Source organism: Equus asinus, chromosome 26, assembly GCF_041296235.1.
Source record: "Equus asinus isolate D_3611 breed Donkey chromosome 26, EquAss-T2T_v2, whole genome shotgun sequence".
Classification (NCBI taxonomy): domain Eukaryota; kingdom Metazoa; phylum Chordata; class Mammalia; order Perissodactyla; family Equidae; genus Equus; species Equus asinus.
In genome coordinates, this window is record NC_091815.1 from 26,804,821 (window position 1) to 26,821,506 (window position 16,686).

General features: G+C 44.4%; 1 long non-coding RNA gene across 8 annotated transcripts in view; it reads left to right on the plus strand.

Moving 5' to 3' along the window:
- LOC106843829 (uncharacterized) overlaps positions 1-12,895 on the plus strand; it is a 28,147-nt gene extending 15,252 nt beyond the window's left edge. For 2 of the 8 annotated variants that reach the window (XR_011498397.1, XR_011498394.1), the window contains 6 exons: positions 5,312-5,468; positions 5,932-6,102; positions 6,849-6,895; positions 9,361-9,546; positions 11,225-11,579; positions 12,668-12,895. This is a non-coding gene — a long non-coding RNA (uncharacterized lncRNA). Of the gene's footprint in view, positions 1-5,311; positions 5,469-5,931; positions 6,103-6,848; positions 6,896-9,357; positions 9,547-11,224; positions 11,580-12,667 lie in introns of all 8 variants that reach the window. The other 6 variants (XR_011498395.1, XR_011498398.1, XR_006520506.2 and 3 more) reach the window with 5 other exon arrangements.
- The last annotated feature ends 3,791 nt before the right edge of the window (positions 12,896-16,686 follow it).

The window sequence follows — 16,686 nt, forward strand, 5'->3', positions numbered from 1 at the left end:
AACAGAATGGGATCCAGAGACCTGACACCTAAATGCAGGATGCCAGCCTGGACCTGATCCTGGGACAGTAAAGAAAGAGAGAAAAAGGAATTTGTTTTTTTTAGTTTAGTTTCATTTTGTTTAATTTTTCCTATGGAAATATTATTTGAATAATTTGTAAAATTTGAAAGGAGTCTTTGGATTGAATTGTATTATTTTATTGATGGGCTTATTGGGGTTGTGTAAGAGAATGTTCTAGTTATCGTAAAATGCATGCTCACGAGTTTAAAACAAAAGGACCACATCAGTACATACAAAACATTGTTTTAATACAACTGAGCACAATCAGGGTATTGTTCCTCCTGAGATTTTAAAGCAACAGGCACAGACTCCTTTGTTTTTTTTTTTAAACCAAAGGCACATGAGAAATACTATTTTCCAAAAAATCTTTATCCAGAAGGACATGACCAACACATTTTCTTTCAGGTCACGCCTCTATTCTCGGTGCTTATGTACTTCATCCCAGAGACAGAGGAGTTGATGATAGGTGACTGAGGAATGTGGTTATAATTGTAGGGACCAGTGGCCCTCAAGGATGTGGCCATGGATGTAGCTCCAGAACCCCTGTCAGAGAAATTGTATAGAGACATGATGGTACAGAACTGCAAGAACCTTCTCTCAGTAGCTCAGGGCAATGTTCCAAATTCTCATGCAGCCCATTGTACCGAATCTTTATCTCCTCAGGTGTCAGAGGCTGTGGGGTTCTGGAAGTGCCCATAAAGCTCACAAAAACCCAAGCTCATAAAGTTTGGGTCTAAAATTCAGGTACCAGAGTGTCTGAAACCCTACCCAACAGAGAAAAAAAGAGACATTCTTTTTCACACTTGGGTAAAAGACTTTGATTTTTAAAGTTGTAAAGGGGTAGTTGCACTGGGTTCCTTCCAAAGCCTTATCTTCTCTGTCTTTGAGAGATTTCAAAGACCATGTAGGGCTAATACTAAATTAGGGGGTAATTTTGTCTTCTGCATATTTTTTCCAAGCCCTTATGGCTTTCCCCATTCTCAGAGATTAACACTTTAAAGCAGATGCTTTATTCCAATTGGAGCCAGAACAGCTTTGCATGATGGAGAGACAATCCTCCCAAGATGCATGTGTAGGTGAGAACCTGCAGCTGAGAGTGCTGACAGGTAACCCTGCAGTTCATCACTGTCCAAGGCAGGAGCCACTGCCCACCTGTGTCTACTGAGCACATGAAATGGGGCAAGTTCAAGTTGCCAATTGCTGTAAGTATAAAGCACACGTCAGATTTCATAGATTTAGAATGAAAAAAAACCTATAAACTATCTCATATATAATTTTATATTGATTACATATTGAAATTATACTATTTTGGATTAAATAAAATAAAAGTTATCTATTTACTTTTACCTTTTAAGAGTAGTTAATAGTTTGTAATAATTTGCTACAGCTGCCATAACAGAGTCCCACAAACCAGGTGGCTTAGAACAAACAGAAATTTATTTTCTAACAGTCCTGGAGGCTAGAAGTCTGAGATCAGGATGTCCACAGGGTTGGTTCCTTCTGAGGGCTGTGAATAAAGACCCCTCACTCCTAGGGAAAAAAAGATCAGTCAAACAACAAATAAACTCTTCAGTGCTTCTGACAACACTTAGAGCAAAGCACAGACTCCTTCATGTTGCCCCCAAGGCCTTGCATGATCTGGCCCCCAGGCTTCAGGCACACTGGCTGCTCTCAGTTTTTAAGGGATGTGGGTGTGGGTGTGGGTGTGAACAGGGAGGGTGGGTCTCCAGATTCTTTCATTCCTTGGACAAGATCACTTCTCCATTAATTATGCTGTAAGGTCTTGAACATCAAAATCTCCTGACCATTTTCTCCAGGAAGGCTACATTTTGTGTAGCTATTTACACATGCCAGTCCTGCTAGGATAATTTGCAGTCTTCCTTCCAACAGCTTTAGGGACTTAGTCCTAACTTTAGTCCAAAACACAGGTGAACTGTTGATCTCTCTGCCCTAAACAGTGGTGGAGTCTGTGATTCATGCTTGTCTGAAGTCCTCAGCAAGGGACAACGGAGAATAGTAGCTTAACTATGATCCTTTTCTGCTATTTTTTCAGAGCCTCAGGTAACATTTTTATCTCCTAAGATTCCAGGTACTTCTATATAATTGATTACATACTTGCTTGGGTATTTTGATTTAGTTTTATAGATTAGGATAACGAGGCACAATTTGCTAATCTCTATAACCTACAATATGGCAATGATCTGCCCTACTGGTGGAATCTCTGAATCATACTATTTAGGGAAATATTCCTCATATTCTCAGTTGTTCTTGAGAATTATCTGGGGTGCTTTTTGAGAATGGAGGTCCCTGGACTCCGTGTTCTTATGGTGAAGTCTGAGATATTGGTACTGTTGTGGGGATATGCTCTCCTTCTAGTGGGAGGAACTGCAAGGTACAGGTAAAGGGCATGGATGTGTCATTCTAACATCTGGAAGACAGGAAGATTAAGAAGAGTGATCCAACCTATGACATTTATTAGATGTAGAAGTCCTCGTTTATTAGATGTTGAAATACTAACCACAAATTCTTACATTTAAAATAAATGTTTGTTAAATGATTCTCAAATTCCCTCACCTTGAGATTTCATGTGGGTGCAGGGGCCCATCACACACATGCAATCGCATGCGCGCGCACACACACACACACACACACACACACATTCTATCAGGAACCTACCGGATCCTAGACTGCAAAAGGCAGGCTTCAGGAGGAGGGCAAAGAGAGTGGTGACCCACAAAATGTCCCTGGGACAGTCAGCTCAGTGACTGCCCTTAGGACTGAAATGAGGCTGAGGGTGGGGGGATATGTCTCAGAGGAGTAGGATGCTGCAAGGAGTGAGGAGGGCACCAGCGCGGAAGGTACACTATTCCCAACAGAGAACATATCTCTGCAGCAGCTGCTCTTACAGAGGGTCCCAGGGCCAGGCTGCCAGTGCCTTGGCCCCAACACCAGCCCTTCTCCAGAGTGTGAAATTTGCAGAATTTTCAGCCTGTGCCTCAAATAGGTGGGATTGAGGTTGACCTTGACTTCAGGGAAAGCTATAATTCCAAACTCAAAAGCCTGTCCTACAAAATAAGCAAACACACATTCTCTATTAAGTTCCCAGCGCACACAATACCTACATCTAAATTAGCAGGAAGTTCAGTTATTTCCTGAGTCCTCCCCCACAGGTGCACTTGCAGACACGCAGGGTAGTTCACAATAGTCTCCGCATCTCTCCTTTGTTCTGCTGCCACCTGCTGGCAGATGATTGATAATCAGGATGATGGACCCTGAGAACCTGGTTCCTCAGCTGACCAGGAAGGCAGGACTCAGCCTCCAGACTGGTGGGAACAGGGGAACACTGACGGTTCTGAAGACCTGGTGGTATCATGGAAGTTGGGCTGTCAAACAGAACTCCCCAAATGTGACAGGGACAGAGAGTTGATCTAGGACTGGGTTGGGGAACAGAAATGAGGGGCCTCAGTCAGAAGCACTGAACTGGGAAGTTCTTAAGTGTTTGCAGGGAAAGCCTGGATTCTCCAGAGGAAATGATGCAGTTGCAGCATTTCAGAGGGCTGTGTGCCCTTCTTTACTCACCATCTGACTCTCCTCCCTGGAGTAACGGCCTCTCCTCACATTCACCTGCCCAAACTCACCTGTGCTCCTTCATTGTCCAACACTGTATGAAGGGACTCTGGAGTCCCTTTCCTGCACTGAAGGGATTGGGGAGGGGAGGCTGAGTTCTCACAGACAGCCCAGCAACAGTGTCCTGAGAGGTGCAGTTGAGCAGGACCTCACACTCCCCATGTCTTGGGTTCTGATCTGGAGTTGATGGCAAAGCCAAGACACTACTTGTTCCCTCAGGCCCTGAGAGAAGCTGTGCCACAGTGAATGACACATCCCTCCTGATTCCTCCCAGTAGGAAGGTTCTTGAAATAACCGGAAGGACCCATCTCCTATTGCAAAAGGCCCAGTCTGCAGTATTCCACAGCAACACAGCCAAGGCCCAGGTGCACAGACCCTAAGTGACAGGGCCTCCAGAAGCACAGGGTCAAAGTCATTTTCCCCAGTGCCCATGTCCAGGCAGGGGCATCTGGGCCCTGATTGTCCAGCCTTCACTGCCCACTGTGCCTGGAACCATCCGCCTCCCCAAAGACTTGGGCCCCGGGGGTGGTTCCAGGTCACCAGTGCATGCTGTCACCTCCTCCAATGGGAGGTTCCTCCTGGAGTCCCTGATGTCTGTCCCAGAAGCATCACTTACAGCAAATCTAAAGAGCATTTGATGGCTGGGCATTGTGGCAGGAAAAGCACTTGTATTATGCTCAGGTGTTGGAAGAGGTCCCCAAGAGCTCAAGGAGGAGTGTGAGTGCCCGCTAGTAGATGGTTCCTGCTGAAAGAAGAGCAAAAAAGGGCCAGGCTAGCGGACCTCGGACTTTGGACTAAGGGCAAGTTCAGGTTCAGAAGGAGGAATATTAAGGGGTGATTAACTTATGTCTGCCTGTAGCTCCCCAGCTGGAAGACTGGTTTTTCAAAGGGTGTCACCACAAGTCAGAATGACACCACTGAGTTTTACTGCAAAGTTAAATGAGAGAAATACTATAGACATTGAGATGAAAAAATACACAATAACAAATTTATGTGCGATATCATTAGACAGTCTAGTCTGATGTTCTTACCTTCTTAAAAGGAGTCTTAGCAATGAATGTAAAGTCATTCTATCATTAGGAAAAATATCTTTATAAGAATAAAATTATGTCAAAGGAGTTTCTCTTTATTTCCAGAATTATATATTTTGGCATCATTCCTTATGTGTGAGTTTACACCCCAAAAATGACTTAGTTGATGCCTTTCCAGTGTCAGAGTCTCATTCCCAGCACCTGTGTGCTGACAGCATCTTGCCCCCCAAACCAGGGCCCCTCTCTGGAGCCTTTCATGTTCCCTCATTATGGGAGAAGAGGGTCTTTTTAATGTCCTCAACATCCACCCATCTGCCTGCACACTCGGGGCTTAATCTCTTGCCCATCTTGGATTTGATACTTAAATTACCTACCTCTATTTCTGTCATAATCCATCCCAACATTGTTAAAGTCTCAAGAGGGGTCTTCTGTTCTTGAATTTGAAGGAAATGTTTGCAAAATCGATTGCCTTCACCTACCCTGAACACTCCTCCATTTGAGTGCCATCATCATTACCCAGAAAAACTTGGATACATTTTTTAGGAAGCCAAATGTGTTCCAACTCTTAGCGGAAACTGTGACTCTCTCCACAGGGATGACCCGTAGAAATGGACAAAGAGAAATTGCACTGGTGTTCACAGAAGATCTATGGGAGTGCATGAAAGTTTAAAATCATAGGAGAGTCCACATAGAATCCACATTCCTGTGCTGAAACATGGATCCTGTCGGCTTTCACCATTTCCATAAGAGGTAAACCTCAAAAGTCACGTTAACAATGAACTAGAGATTAAGACATATATCACAGTTACTGAGAAAATGGTAATAGTTGTTTTTCCTTAAAAGAGCATCCCATTGCTTTAGGATTATTTTCACAATGATATAAGAGGGCCCTTCTGTCAACAGGCTATATACAATTTTGGGACCTGGTAGAAATGACTCCCCTTTTGGCTTTAAATCTCAAATACAAAAGAAGAGGTGGCTCCTGGGCCCCTTCCCAAATCCCACTGCCTGAGACCAGCAGCAGGACAAGCGGAGGCTCAAGCTCCCCTGGTCCTCAAGATAGCAGGGGTGCCCCGAAACTGTCCTTGTACCCTGATGTCCCTGTTTCCCTGGGGCACTGATGAGCAGGTGTGGGGCCACAGCCAGAAAGCCCCTTGCTCTCTGTGTGTCTCCATCCCAACCATCACCAGAACTCTTCTCTCTTTGCCTCCAGCTGCTTCCAAGAACATCTGAAAGTTCTGGAAAGTAAATACCTACAGGAAAGGCTGACTCTGTGCTCAGCTCTCATGGGCAGCTCCTTGGTGCACGCTGACCCTGTGACCACCCGCCAAGATGTAACCAGACAGACACTCCAGTTCCTGAAGGTGGCAGTCCCCATGGCCGGGTGAGCTTTCCCACAAGATAACTTGATCCCACCATCTGGTCCTTGCCAACGACAGGAGCATCACATGGGCAAGAGGCTTTGGTCAGCTTGGCACTGAGAGCTTTGAGACCCTGGTGCCAGGGAGGCAGTACTGATGCCTCAAGCAGTGACCGGATGGGAGATGGAGATTTGACAAGGAAGCTGCAGTGAAAGCAGGAGGTGGAACCAAGGTGCAGGCCAGCAGGGTTAACCCCTGATGAGAGATGAGGACACCAGGTTCCTTTCATGTGCCCAGGAGGGACTCAGAACAGAAGCCTCCACTCCAGTCACAATGTCTACCAGGATGATATGTGAGCCATGCCAGACATCTAGCTATTCCTGTCTGCACCCAGTAACATATGCTTAATAAACACTGTTAAATGGATGAGGAAACCCACACAACAGAAGTGTGTCATCATCATGTGACATTTCAGGGTCAGAGCATGTTCTGTGTAGACACAGCAGCACATGCATCAGCATAGGAGGAGGCCAGCAATTGCCTGTGTCTGTGCCGAGGATGAGCCTTTACACCCTGCAGACTCGGGAGGGAGGACAGGGGACACCTAACAGTAAGGGTTGGATCTCCATACATCCCCCAAAATCACACCACCTCCCCATCTCTACCTTGTGAGTGACTTCTCTCCCCAGGGGTCCTGGGTCAACAGCCTGCATCTTTCCTCTTTTCACAGAGACCTGATCTGACACAAAATATGTATTCTCCACCACAGGTTGAATGAACATGAGGGGAGATCAGAACCCTACCCTGATCACAAAGGTAATCAAGGATGAGCCTCTGTCCCCAGGGTCTCTGGTCTGTGGGGACACTGGCTGTAGTCCCCTGAAGACATCTCACCACCCCAGGCATCCCAGTGAACAAGAGAAACTTCCCTTTCAGGATGGGACAGGAGAACCAGGATCTGTGTTTACTTCCATCTCAGAGGGGCTGAGGGTCACACAGAGGCCTCCCTTCCCTAACAGAGGAACCCACAGGATCCCCTGTCTGAGTCTCCATGTGGAGTTGCTCCAGGCCCTGGGCCCTGTGAGGAGATCTAGAGCAGATGACATACAGGGACACACATGACTTGAATGTCATGGCCCAGTGCTATGACAGGGGAAACACAGGCCATTCTGGGGACCAATCTCCCAGGCCTTGAGACCACACAGGGTGCCTTGAGACCTCAAGAGACCACTCAATGGGCCTTCCCCCCCATCTTTTTTTTTGGAAGATCATCCTGAGCTAACATCCACTGCCAATCCTCTACTTTTCTGCTGAGGGACATTGGACTTGAGCTACCATCTGCGCCCATCTTCCTCTATATGTGGGGTGCTAGCTACAGCATGGCTTGATAAGCAGTGCATAGGTCTGGACTAGGGATCCAAACCTGCAAACCCGGGGCTACTGAAGGAGAGCATGCAAACCTAACCACTGTGCCACTGGGCCTTGCCTTTGAGCCTCAGGGTCATAGAGTTCCTCCTGAGGCAGCACATCCACCAGGCAGCACAGGACTCTGGATCAGGAGTCTATTGGGCAATACCTGTCCTCTCCCTGGGCTTACACTGCACTGGGATGGAGTCAGGCAGCCTGGGACCTGAAGTGACAGGGACCTGGCTAATGGGCCCCTCAGCTTGGAGGTCAGAGCTCACCTCTGTCCAGGGCTCAGGGCCAGCTCACACCCTCTGGAGACTGGTCAGTATCCCTGGTGCAGACCCTGACCCTGACGTTGGCTGCAGGTCTCCTCATGCCCTCTGGCGTGGATGTCATTGACCCACAGATAACATACAGGAAATTAAACATGAACGTGGCTTTGGCTAAGGAGGTGGAGAAGGAGCCTGATTTCCATCCCTTTGTCCAATAGATACTTCTGGGACCCTTGTACATTCTCCTCTGTCCTGCCTGCCCTTTTAAGTGCATCAGGACACCATGCTCTCTCAGGAGTCCCTCTGCAGCTCCCCACTCCCTGCCCAGCATCACCCAAGAGGAAGGGAGGGTGACCATAGGAAAGTCAGCCAGTCAGAGGACAGAGGCCCCCAGGATGGTCAGAGAGCATGTGAACAGACTCTAGGCAACAACTTAGCCAACACACGCAGAGAGGGAGGGTCCCCCTGAAAGATGCCCCCTAGGACCAGGGAAGCTACAGATGACTGGCCTCCCACCACCACTGTCCATTCACCCATGGCATGCAGGAAACCTCTCCCTTCACACCCTGGAGCTGCAAATACTGAGACACCTGTACTGGATGTCTGTCCCTGAAAGCAGAGGCCGGGATGGTGACACCAGACATTGAGCACAGGTCCCCTCACCAGTCATCACTCAGCTTGCCCCATTCTCACCCCCAGAGACATCTCTGTGACCTTCCTGTTGGGAGTAAATCCAACCTTCGTAGAGCCTTTGAGGACACTGAGAAGACTCTGGTACCCAGCTGGGTTTTTGTGTCATAAATGGAATAATCCCCTGAGTTAGGGGACTCCTGGGTCTCAGTGTGGTGCTGATAGACCCAAGGCCAGGACACAGCAGAGGGAAATGCTGGGGTGGATGGGTCATCCTCTCAGGGGACAGGGGTCCCCATCAGCCTTGCTATTGAAAGTGTACTCCACAGGCCTGTGTGATTAGCATCACCTGACAGCTTCTCAGATGCAGACACTCAGATCCATACCACACCTGCTGGTTCAATACCTGCATCTTATCAGGATCTGCAGACACTCCCTGTACACAGGAGGGGAGAGCCTGCCTTACCCTTCACAGCTTGGGTTCTCAGCCTGGCCAGGCATCCATGTTACCAGAACAGCTGCTAAAGCAACATTTCTAAGGTGTCATCTGGACATTCACAATTTTTATCAAGTTCCACAGGTGATTCCGATGCACAATGGGGGTGAAAACCCTGTGACAAGAGTTCCTGGTGTAGCCCCCAGTGTCCTGCTCTGAAGGGAAAGACAGAGGGGATGAGAAAGGAGGAGGGTGACTATGCACTCATAATTGGAGCTGTGGGGACAGCCCAGGAAAAGATACCTCAGCCTTCCGCTTGTCAGTCAAGGGTGTGAGTGTTGGGGTGAGGCTGTGTCCGTGTCTGTGCCTGTGTGTATAGGGAAGAGAATCACTGCTGAAGAAGGCAGAGACCTCAGCAGTCCACATGGGAAAGAAATATAGGTAGAAGGGAAAGACGAAGAAGGGGTAAAGGAAGGCAGGAATGAGGGGAGGGAGAAAGAGACTTATGACCCAGCAAAGCACTTCTGCCCCAGAAGGAGGCACAGCACAAAGGGAGAAAAGACAGGAGAGCTGAGGCATCTGGACGGAAAAACTTGTGCGCATTTCTGGAGCCCAAGCTGTTCACTCAGAGGGAGGGACAGAGAAGGCAGCAGACACCATGGAACCCACCTCAGTCCCTGCCCACAGAGGGTATGTACTCTGGCAAGGGCTCCTGCTGGCAGGTAAGAGGGGACTGTTCCTTGAGTGTGGGCAGGGGATGGGAGATCAGAGACTGGCTGAGTCTCCTGGGGAGGACAAGGATCTGAGAGGGGACAGGATAATTCTCTTTGAACGTGAGGAAAGAAGACATGGGAGTGGAGTAGGATGTGGGGAGAAGGCTCAGTGACAGGAATATCAAAGTGAACTGGAATTGGTGAGGAGCAGGAAAACCTCAATTACACTTGGTTTCCCAAGTTATTCATCACTGAGAACTTAATTTTTGAGAATAGATGATGATAATTTATGTGAGATGACACCAAAAATCTTAAACAGGCTCTAAACACTGCCCTTACCTACCACCCTCAGATATTGACAAATAAACACTAGGACTTGGGGGACCCTGTGAACGCTTTCATTCACCCACAAGGATTTGCAGCTTGTTGCAGGCATTGGGGGTACAACAAGATCAGACAAGTCCCTGCCCTCAGAAGCTCATGTTATTTGGGGAGAACAGATAAGCAAAAAGATCTAGAATATTATGTCAGGGACTGACAAGTGTCATGCAGGGAACAGAGAAGGGAAAGGTCAGAAAGTGAAGGCCAAGGGTCTTTAGAGAAGGAGGTCAGGGAAGGCATCTCCCAAGGATGCCCCTGAGAGTGAGCAGGGTGCTGAGGGCAGGGAGGGAGTGAGCTGGGCAGACACCTGGGGAAGAGTATTGGGAACAGAGGAAATAAGTTCAGAGGAGCTTGAAGTAATGGTGGACATGCTGCTGACCTTGATCAGTAGGAGACATCACACACACACATGCCCACACACACGCTCCAAACATAAGAGATGAAGGGAACTGCTCAGGATCCAGGGCCTTATCTTTCCATTTCAATACACAGCAAATGATCAATAACCAATGTATAGATTATGTAGATGCTTAATAAGCTAATGTGAGGACTAACCTGGAGGCGTCCTGTTCCTCATGGAAGAAAGCACTCCAGGGAAGCATGGTTTACAGCGTGGTTATATACCATTTCAGAACAAAGAACACATATCAAGTATGACAGGAATACAATTTTTTTTCAAAGTCACAAGGGCACGTTATGCCATGATTTAACACATATAGAGCAAGTCAGGCCATCTTGTCCTTGGTTCTCTTGGAAGAAAACTTATTGTCAAAGAAGTACTGGTATTGGAGTTAGAGAAAGGGAGACATTTATGCTTATCTTTTATTTTCCTTCTTTGGTGAGGAAAATTGGCCCTGAGCTAACATCTGTTGCCAATGTTTTCTTTTTTCTTGAGGAAGATTGTCCCTGAGTTAACATCTGTGCCAATCTTCCTCTACATTGTATATAGGGCACTGCCACAGCATGGTTTGATAATTGGAGTGTAGGTCTGCAACCTGAATCCAAACCTACGAACCCTGGGCCGCCAAAGCAGAGCACACAAGCTTAATCACTACACCACCGGACCAGCCCCTCATGCTTATCTTTAAAGAGTGCATTCTTTGCTTTGAAAAATGTTTGAAGCAGATGTATAATGCATGTGCAGTGGCCGAAGAGTCAGGCTGCTCTGGGATAAATAAGTTGTGCTCTGAATCACATTTAAACCAGAATGGCTTCCCCATGTACCTCAATATGTGAAAACTTCTTATTATTCTTATTGTTTTCAATAAGGTCAAATATTGATCGATCTCTCTCTCTTCCCTCCTAGTCTCACTCTTAACTGTCTGGAACCTGACGACCACTGCCCAACTCATTGTTGTATCAGTGCCTCTCAATGCTGTGGTATGGATGGATGCTATTCTCCTTGTCACCAATCTGCCTGAGCATCTTTTAGTCTATGGTTGGTACAAAGGGGACAGAGTGGAACCCAAACATCAAATTGCATTGTGTGTAATAGACAGAAATTACCCCAGGGACTGTATCCAGTGGTCCAGAGACAATATACCCTGATGGATCTCTGCTGTTCCTCAACACTACCCAGCAAGACACGCGATACTAGACCCTACAAGTTGTAAAGAGAATTTTGCTGATTGAAGTAGGAACTGGACAGCTCCATGTATACAGTGAGTGATTCCTCTCTGACCTCTGGGTAATGGGTGGGGTGAATTCTACTTCTCGCACACAGGATTGACAGGCCTGGACTGTGCCTGCATCATCCTCTGCATTATGTCCCCTGTTGGGGACATAAGGAAGTGTTCCCTTCTTAAATTTTTTAAATTATTTGAGAGAGTTGGTTGGGGATTATCTCTAACTTGAAGATTTGTTAAAACTCACCCATAAAGACATCAGGGTCTGGCACTGTTTTGTTGGCAGAGGGAATGAGTGGCTCTCACTTTAATTTCATCAATGGTTATTGACCTATCATTTAAGAAGGGAGCAGTTCCTAACTCATTTTATGAGGCTGATATAGCTTGATCACCAAAGCCAGAGAAGAAAATTATGGACCAATTTCACCTACAAATATACATGCAAAATCAAATTAAATATTTGTGAACCAAATTCAGAATTAATAATGACAATCAATTAAAGTTATCATGACCAAGTAGGGTTTATATCAGGAATGCAAGTATCTTGTAATATCAGGATGTAATTCTCCACATCAGTAGACTAAAGGAGAAAAGTACTTGTTTTCTCAATAGATTTAGTAAAATTGTTAGTGTTTAGAAAAATCAGTCAATTTAGTAAAATCAACTTTAATTTTATTAATGGTTGTTGACCTATCATATTATCCATTTTTCTTGAGTCACTTTTGCTGACATGTTTATCTAGGTAATTGTCCATTTAATCTCAGTTTTAAAACAGATTCTCACAGCTTTTGAGCTTGTCTGATGAATTGTAAAATCTCCTTGTATCTCCCTGTATGCCCTCTTTAAATTTTTATCAACATATCAATGATTCCCTTTCTCTCTCTAAGTTTGTGAAGGGGACAGGGTGGAGGGAAACTCCTAAAAAAGACAGTCTCCATAAACAGACTTTAGTCATGCTCCTCTGAGCCCTCTGTTCTACCAAGACTGACTTGGGCTTCTGACTCCGTTCTTGTAGAGTCTAGATGTAACAAGAATCCTAAGTCAGTGTAACCAGGATCCCCCATGCTCCATATCTGATCACCCGCCATTTCTGACCAAATTCTTCATCCCTTCCCATCCCCCAGGTAATATCTGTACCCTGGCCAACCTTCAGGAAGAAGCCTGTAACATCACTTTAGGAACAGTTACTCTACCCTCTTGGCAACTTCCTACCCACTGACCATCCGACTCTGCTCCTTGGTTATAAATCGCTAATTGTCTTTGTTGATTTGGTGTTGAGTCCAATCTCTCTCTCCTACTGAAAAACCCCTCTGTTGTACTTCCACTGAATAAAGTGTGCCTTACCATCTTTACCAGGTATCAGAATAATTTTTCTTTAACACATGCAAACAAATAATTACAATAAGGTTGAAGAGTGCTATAAAAGGACATAAAAGGGGTTATAGGGTTACAGGGGAATCAATTAATCACATATTAGGGACTTGTAATGGTCCAAGAATTTGGAAAATATTAAGAATATTGATAATATTCAGGTTTGGTGTAAGAGAGTTGGGAAGAGGCACTGTTAAACACTGTTAAGAACAAGTTGACTGAGGACATTTGGGGCAGTTCAAAAGCAGTCAGTTATAACACGCACATGTCCTGTAATTGAGCAAATGTACTTCTAGACAATACCTAGACAGAAATGCACAAGTGCACTGTTAAATAGCCATGGGGGACCCTTGCAGCACCATTTGAATGACCACAAAATACCAATGGTGTTTGAGTCCCAAGAGACAGTGAATAATTTAGCAATTTTGTTGATGTATGGCGAGGCTGTCCTGTTCTCCAGTTTGGGCTGGAGGTGTTGCTGCTAACCCCAAACTCAAGGCTTTGCACTATTTAAGGTGCTATCCTGATGTCTAACTTGTGAATCTGTTAGTACCTATATTTTGTTGCAAATTCCAGAACCCAGCACCAGCTGACTTTGGTGAACAGAGGGCCATGGTAGCTCATGTAACTGGAAGTCCAGCTACAAACTGGGCTTGGCTATTACTTTGTCTAGAGCTCCAACAACTTCACTGTATCTCCTGACAGTAGGGGAGATGGTGGTTCAAAGTTAAGAAAAAAATTGGTGCTGAGAATTGGCAATGTGGAGACAGAGGATGAACATATAGCAAATTTTGACTTTGGACTCTTCAAACCCTACCTCATTTTGTTTCACGCCCCTCTTCTATTCTCAGTGCTCATGCACCTCATCCTAGAGACATAGATGTTGATGATGGATGCCTGAGGAATATACTTACAAATTTAGGGACTGGTGGCCTTCAAGGATGTGGCCATGTGTTTGGATCCTGGACGCCTCTCAGAGAAACCTGTATAAAGACATCATGCTGAAGAACCAAAAGAACCTTCTCTAATTAGCTCAGGGCAATGTTCCAAATTCTCATGCAGCCCTTTGTCAGAGGCTGTGGGGTTCTGGAAGTTCCATAAAGCTTACAAAGACCAAATCTCATAAAATTTGGATCTGAAACTCAGGGACTAGCGTGTCTGAAACCTTACCACATAGAGAAAGAAAAATTCTTTTTTACACTTGGGTAAAAAACTTTGATCTTGAAGTTGTAAAGGGGTAGTTTCACTGGGTTCCTTCTGAAGCCTTATCTTATCTGTCTTTGAGAAATTTCAAAGATCTTGTGTGGCTAATAAAGTTTGGGGGTCATTTTGTCTCTTATGTGTTTTTCCAAGCCCTTATGGCCTTCCCCAATCTCAGGGATTAACCCTTTAAAGCAAATATCATATTCCAAATGGAGCCAGAACAGCTTTGCATGATGGAGAGAATCCTCCCAAGATGCATGTCTAGGTGAGAACCTGCAGCTGAGAGTTCTGACAGGTAACCGATCAGTTCATCACTGTCCAAGATGTGAGCCACTGCCCACAGGTGGCTACTGAGCACTTGAAATGGGGTGAGTCCAAGGTGACATGTACGGTAAGTGAAAAACATACACTGTATTTCAAATAGTAAGAATGAAAAAAAGTGTAAAATATCTCCTTAATAATTTTACCTTGATACATGTTGAAACCATGATATTTTGGTTAAATTAAGATAAACTAAATCGATATGTTTATTTTTACTTTTGAAGTGTAGTGTATTAGTTTGATATGCCTGCCATAACAAAGTCCCACAAACCAGGTGGCTTAGAACAAACAGGAATTTGTTGTCTTGCAGTCCTAGAGGCTAGAAGTCTGAGATCAGGGTGTTGACAGGGTGGGTTCTTTCTGTATTTCTATTTTTAGTTATTTTTTTTGTGGTAACATTGGTTTATAACAGTATATAAATTTCATGTGTATATCATCATATATTTTTATTTCTGTGTAGGTTACATCATGTTCACCACCCAAAGGCTAATTACTATCCATCACCACACACATGTACCTAATAACCCCTTTCACCCTCCTCCCTATCCCCTTCCCCTCTGGTAACGACCAATCTCATCTCTGTTTCTATGTATTTGTTTGTCATTGTTTTATCTTCTACGTATGAGTGAGATCATACTGTATTTATTTTCTCCTTCTGACTTATTTCACTTAGCAGAATACCCTTGAATTCCACCCATGCTGTCACAAATGGATGGATTTCATCATTTATTATGGCTGAGTAGTATTCCAACATGTGTATATACCACATCTTCTCTACCCTTTCATCCCTTGATAGGCACTTACGTTTTTTCCAAGTCTTGGCTATTGTGAATAGTGCTGTAATGAACATAGAGGTGCATGCATCTTTATGCACTCGTGCTTTCAAGTTCTTTGGATGAACACCCAGCAGTGGAATAGCTGCATCATATGGTAGATCTATTCTTAAGTTTTTGAGGAATTTACATACTGTTTTCCATAGTGGCTGCACCAGTTTGCACTCCCGCCAGCAGAGTACGAGAGTTCCCTTCTCTCTGTATCATGTCCAATACTTATTGTTTCCTGTCTTGTTAATTATAATCATTCTGATGGGAGTGAAGTGATATCTCATTGTAGTTTTGATTTGCATTTCCCTGATAGTTAATGATGTTGAACATCTTTTCAGATGCCTGTTGGCCATCTGTATACCTTCCTCAGAGAAATGTCTGCTCAGATCTTTTTCCCATTTTTTAATTGGGTTGTTAGTTTTTTTGGTTGTTGAGATGTATGAGTTCTTTGTATATTTGGGATATTAACCCCTTATCAGATATATGGTTTGCAAATATCTTCTCCCAATTCTTACGCTGTCTTTTCATCTTGTTGATGATTTCCTTTGCTGTGCAGAAGAATTTTAGTTTGATGTAGTCTCATTTGTTTATTTTTTCCATTGTTTCCTTTGCCAAGTGAGATATGGTACTTGAAAATGTGTTGCTAAGACTGATACTGAAGAATATACTGCCTATGTTTTATTCTAGAAGTTTAATGATTCCAGATTTTAGATTCAAGTCTTTAATCCATTTTAAGTTTTTGTGTATGGTGTAAGATAATCGTCTACTTTCATTCTTTTGCATGTGGCTGTCCAGTTTTCCCAGCACCATTTATTGAAGAGACATTTGTTTCTCCATTGTATGTTCTTGGCTCCCTTGTGGAAAATTTGCTATATAGATATTTGGTTTTATTTCTGGCCTCTTGATTCTGTACCATTGATCTGTGTGTCTGATTTTGTGCCAGTACCATGCTGTTTTGGTTACTATAGCTTTGTAGTATATTTTGAAGTCAGGGAGTGTGATACCTCCAGCTTTGTCCTTTCTTTTTCCCTCAGAGTTTCTTTCACTATTGGGAGTCTTTTGCTGTTCCATATAAATTTTAGGATTCTTTATTCTGTTTCTGTGAAAAATGTTGTTGGAACTTTGATAGGGATTTCCTGGAATCTGTAGATTGCTTTGGGAAGTATGGACATTTTAACTATGTTAATTCTTCCAAACCAAGCATGGAATATCTTTCCATTTCTTTGTGTCTTTTTCTTTCTTTCAACAATATTTTAAAGTTTTAAGTGTACATATCTTTCACCTCTTTGGTTGTGTTTATTCCTAGATATTTTATTCTTTTTGTTGCAATTGTAAATGGGATTGTATTCTTAATTTATCTTTCTGCTACTTTGTCATTAGTGTATAGAAATACAACTGATTATCGTATGTTGATTTTGTATCCT